This window comes from Hevea brasiliensis, chromosome 2 (assembly GCF_030052815.1).
Source record: "Hevea brasiliensis isolate MT/VB/25A 57/8 chromosome 2, ASM3005281v1, whole genome shotgun sequence".
NCBI classification, from domain to species: Eukaryota; Viridiplantae; Streptophyta; class Magnoliopsida; order Malpighiales; family Euphorbiaceae; genus Hevea; species Hevea brasiliensis.
In genome coordinates this window covers 103,917,340-103,923,204 of record NC_079494.1, presented here as the reverse complement: position 1 = coordinate 103,923,204, position 5,865 = coordinate 103,917,340, and the positions used below count along the sequence as shown (strand labels likewise).

Here is a 5,865-nt window from a genome sequence, read left to right as displayed (position 1 = left end):
TTTTGAACCTGAGATTGAAAAGACAGCTAAAGCTTTGAGAGCAGAATCTAAAAGAAGAAAAGCTGAACTCAGAATTCAAAAACAGCAAGAGCAACATGTGATAGAAGCTATGGCAAACAATAACTGATCAATTAAGGATCATGCTTTTCCTAGTTTTGAAGATTTTAGATCAAGTATTATAAGGCCTAGAGTGGAAGCGAATAATTTTGAGTTGAAGCCCTCACTTTGTCAAATGGTTCAACAATCACAGTTTGGGGGAGGTCCTACTGAGAGTCCACATATGCACCTTACACATTTTCTTGAGATTCGTGACATGCTGAAGATAAATGGAGTGTCAGGTGATGCCATCCGGTTGAGATTATTTCCTTTTTCTTTGAAGGATCGTGCTAGGGGGTAGTTGCATTCATTACCTCCAGGTTCGATAATTACTTGGGATGAGTTGTCACAAGCTTTCTCGGCTCAATACTTTCCTCCTAGCAAGACTTCAAAATCGAGAAATGAAATAACTTCTTTCAGACCAAGGGATGATGAGAGTCTCTATAAAGCTTGGGAGAGATATAAGGATCTTCAAAGGAGAAGTCCACATCATGGAATCCCTAAATGGATGCTAGTTCAACATTTCTACAATGGTGTTTCTCCAGCAATTAGAAGTATAATTGATGTATCTTCAAGAGGTGATCTTATGGAGAAGTCAGAAGATGAAGCTTATTCAGCATTGGATAAAATTGCTTACAATAATTATCAATGGAGCTGTGAAAGAAATGAAATGAAGAAGCCATCAGCTGGTGTATATGAGTTAAATGCCATGAGTATGTTCAATGCCAAATTTGATGCTTTGATGAGAAAAATGGATAAGTTAAGCATGAAGGTTGATTCTTCGATTAGAGGATCTAGTCATACAGAAGATGTTGGTGTAGGAAATATGCATTGTATGAATGATTTTCCTTCCTATGGGCAAGAATTTGGAAATGAGAAAGTTGATTTTGTTGGGAATTATAATCAGAAACCAGTTGGTAATCCTTTTTTGGCTACATATAATCCAGCATGGAGGAATCACCCTAACTTTTCTTGGGGAGGTCGACAAGGGCAAAGAATAATAAAATTATCAACAACCTCCTAATTTCTAGTAGCAACAACAAAATTTTCAGCAAAATAGAGTACCAACTAGATTTTTACCACAAAGGAATCAAAATGCACTTGTTTCATAACTACCAGTTCAGTCTTCAGACCAAGATTCAATTTTGAAGTCTATGATGGGGAATTTCTTAACTGCTCAACAAAAATAAAGAGAAATGATTCAACAATTAACTTTAAGGATAGACAAACTTGCCACTCATAACAGGATGTTGGAAAACCAAATAGCTCAACAAGTAAGCAATTCCAGCAAAGCACAAGGAAAACTTCCAAGTCAACCAGAGAATCCTAGAGGACATTGCAAGGCAGTGATCCTAAGGAGTGGGAAAATTGTGGGAGATGAAAAGAAAGATGAGGTAAAAGAGGAAAAGAAGAAAGAAGATGAAGATAAGAATGAATCTATTTCAAATCATGATGAAGTTAATGAGGAAGCAAACAAAAAGAAGGAAGTTGAAAAAGAAGAAGAGGAAAAGTATATGCCTCCACCATACAAGCCACCATTGCCATATCCTCAGAGGTTTCAGAAAGCAAAGCTAGATAAGCAGTTATAGAAATTTTTGGAAGTTTTGAAGAAGTTATACATTAACATCCCATTTACAGATGCAATTTCTCAAATGCCCCCATATGCTAAATTCTTGAAGGAAATTTTGTCAAACAAGAGGAGATTAGAAGATTATGAAACTGTGGCATTAACAGAGGAGTGTAGTGCTCTTTTACAGAATAAACTTCCACCGAAGTTGAAGGATCCATGAAGTTTCTCTATTCCTTGTCACATTGGGGACACTAGTATTGACAAAGCATTGTGTGATCTTGGAGCTAGTGTAAGTTTGATGCCACTCTCCATTTGTAAAAAGTTAAAGGTAGGAGATTTGAAGCCCACCACCATTTCTTTATAACTAGTTGATAGATCTATCAAATATCCAGTATGAATTTTGGAGAATGTGCCCTTAAAAGTTGGAAAATTTTTCATTCCTGTGGATTTTGTGATTCTTGAAATGGAAGAAGATAATCATATACCTATCATTTTAGGAAGGCCATTTTTAGCCACAGCAGGGGCTATAATTGATGTAAAGAATGGTAGATTGACATTAAAAGTTGAAGAAGAGGAGGTAGAATTTAATTTGAATCAGACTTTGAAGAAACATCATGGAGTTAATCCTTATTTAAGGGTGGATATTATTGATGAGATTGTGGAAGTAGAATTTAGGAAAAGATATCCTGAGGACCCTTTGGAGAATTGTTCAGTACATAGTAGAATAATAAAAGATGAAAATTCGAAAGTTGCAGCTTTTCCTCAAATTTTGGAAGCTACTCAAGAAGTTGTAGGAGATCAAGTTTTGCAAATTGAAGAATTGAAACATGAAGTTGCACAACCATCTTTGCTGGATGAGAAGGAAGCACCACAGGTAGACCTCAAACCACTTCTATCTACATTAAGGTATGCTTTTCTTGGACCTAATTCAACTTATCCTATCATTATTAGTGCAAGTTTAAGTGATGTACAAGTTAAAAAACTGCTAAGAAAGTTAAGAGCACATAGGAAAGTCATTGGTTACACCATTGATAACATAAAGGGTATAAACCCTACCTTGTGTATGCATAGGATTCTTTTAGAAGATAATTTTAAAGCCACCATAGAACATCAAAGAAGGTTGAATCCTAATATGAAAGAGGTGGTGAAGAAAGAAGTTTTGAAACTCCTTGAAGCTGGGATCATTTATCCTATTTCTGATAGTAGTTGGGTTAGCCCAGTTCATGTAATTCCCAAGAAAGGAGGTGTGATCGTTGTGAAAAATGAAAATAATGAGCTGATACCTACTAGAATTGTCACAGGGTGGAGGATGTGTATAGATTACAGGAAGCTTAATAGTGCCACTAGGAAAGACCATTTTCCCTTGCCTTTTATTGATCAAATGTTAGAGAGGTTAGCAAAACATTCATATTGTTGTTATTTGGATGGGTATTCTGATTTTTTTCAAATCCCAATACATCCTAGTGATCAAAAGAAAACCACATTCACATGTCCATATAGCACATTTGCATATAGAAGAATGCCTTTTGGCTTATGTAATGCACTAGCTGCTTTTCAACGGTGTATGATGGCCATTTTTTCTAATTTTATTGAGGAAATTATGAAAGTTTTTATGAATGATTTTTTGATAATTGTCTATCTAACCTCTCTAAAGTGCTTAAAAGATGTGAAGAAATAGATTTGGTACTAAATTGGGAGAAATGTCATTTTATGGTGCAAGAAAGCATTGTTCTTGGACATTTGGTATCACGTAGAGGAATTGAAGTGGACAAAGCCAAAGTAGAAGTGATTGAGAAGATGCCTCCACTAAATTCAATGAAAGGAATTAGAAGTTTTCTTGGGCATGCTGGTTTCTACTGGCAATTTATAAAGGATTTTTCAAAAATTGCTAAACCTCTTACAAATTTGTTGAATCATGATGTTTCTTTTAATTTTGACGAAGCTTGTTTTTATTCTTTTAACAGGTTGAAGGAAGCTCTAACAACAACCCCTATTATGCAACCTCCAGATTGGTCATTGCCATTTGAGGTTATGTGTGATGCTAGTGACTTTGTTGTGGGAGCTGTACTTGGTCAGAAAAAAGAGAAGAGGTCTTATGCAATTTATTATGCCAGTAAAACTTTATATGATGCTCAAGTAAATTATGCCACCACTGAGAAAGAATTTTTAGCTGTGGTATTTACTGTGGAAAAGTTTAGGTCATACTTGGTTGGATCAAAAGTGATTGTCTATACAGACCATGCCACCATAAGATATTTGATGAATTAAAAAGAAGCAAAGCCAATACTGATAAGATGGGTTCTATTGCTACAGGAGTTTGACTTATAAATTAAAGATAAAAAGGGGGCTAAAAAATGTTATAGCATATCATCTATCAAGGATTAAATATGAGAGTAAAAATGGAAATAAGGAGGAATTGCCAATTGACGAGTTTTTCTCAAATGAGCAATTACTAGTTGTTGTTGCCGCATTACTATGGTTTGCAGATTTTGTCAATTACCTGTCATGTGGAGTTCTCCCACCAGATTTGAGCTATCAACAGAAAAAGAAAATTTTGCATGATGTGAAATTTTATACATCGGAGGATCCATTGTTATTTAAGAGATGTAATGATGGCCTAGTTAGAAGGTGCGTGCCTGAAGAGGAAATAGGAAACATTTTAGAGCATTGTCATTCTTCTGACTATGGAGGTCATTTCAGTGTGGATAAAACAGTGGCTAAAGTACTTCAAGCTGGATTTTATTGGCCACACACATTTAAAATTGTGAGAGAATTTATTTTAAGATATGATAGATGTCAAAGAGTGGGGAATATTTCAAGAAAAAATGAAATGCCACAACAAGGAATTTTTGAGATTGAGTTATTTGATGTTTGGGGCATAGATTTCATGGGACCATTCCCATCATCTTTTGGGAATAAGTACATTTTGGTAGGTGTGGATTATGTGTCAAAATGGGTTGAGGCCATTGCTTCCCCTACAAATGATGCAAGGGTAGTAGTGAAATTTTTGAAAAAGTTTATTTTCACTAGATTTGGAGCTCCAAGAGCTATAATCAGTGATGGTGGATCTCATTTCTGCAGTAAACAGTTTGAAAATCTTTTGAAGAAATATGGGGTTACTCATAAGGTAGCTACACCCTACCATCCTCAGACCAGTGAGCAAGTTGAAGTATCTAATAGAAATTGAAAAGAATTTTAGAAAAAATTGTTAATCATTCAAGGAAGGATTGGTCATTGAGGCTAGATGATGCATTATGGGCATACAGGACAGCTTACATGACACCCATTAGAACTACACCTTTTAAGCTAGTCTATGGGAAATCATGTCATTTGCTAGTTGAGTTGGAACACAAAGCATATTGGGCAATCCAAATTTTGAATTTTGACTTAAAAAGTGCTGAAGAGAAAAGATTGCTTCAATTAAATGAACTTGAAGAGATAAGGTTGGATGCCTATGAGAATGCTCGAATTTTTAAGGAAAGGACTAGATTTTGGCATGACAAGTTTATTAAAAGAAAGGAGTTTAAAGAGGGTGACCTGGTTTTATTGTATAATTCTAGACTTAGACTCTTTCCTGGAAAGTTGAAATCAAGATGGTCTAGTCCTTTCAAGGTCGTCAAAGTTTATCCATATGGAGTTGTGGATATTTGGAGTGAAAATTCTAGGCTTTTTAAAGTTAATGGTCAAAAGCTCAAGATTTATATCACAGGCCAGCCCATTGAGAAGGAAACAAGTTGTTTCCTTGATGATCCACCAATTCACTAAATTAAGGAGGGTCAAGCTAATGACCTAAAATTAGCGCTCTTTTGGAGGCACCCCAAAATTTTTCCTTATACTTAATTTTTCTTTTATTTTATTTCATTTTATACCCCATTAAACTCATATTTGACATTAAAATTTCTTTCTGCAGGTTGATGGAGATTTTTAAGCAAATGTGTATGTTGAATTGAAAAAATAAATGTTTAAGAAGTTGTTGAACCTTATATTTGTCTTCCATGATGCATATTGTTCTTAACAAAGTCAAATTTGAACTAATTTAAGCTTTATGTCTAATTGCAGCAATATGGTGGAGTGAAAGGCCATTTTTGTTTCAACATTTTGAGTAAATTGATGAGAAATATAAGAATTTTCATAGTAATCAATAGCAACATGCTTTTGGTTTTACTTTTTGAGTAATTAATTTTGATGTATTGTACTGA

At 34.8% G+C, this 5,865-nt stretch overlaps 1 non-coding gene across 1 annotated transcript; it reads right to left on the bottom strand.

Annotated features, from left to right (window-relative positions):
* Positions 1–488: 488 nt before the first annotated feature.
* LOC131178015 (small nucleolar RNA R71) lies at positions 489–594 on the bottom strand. The gene has a single exon (XR_009147146.1). It is a non-coding gene; the product is annotated as a small nucleolar RNA R71 (small nucleolar RNA).
* Positions 595–5,865: the final 5,271 nt, after the last annotated feature.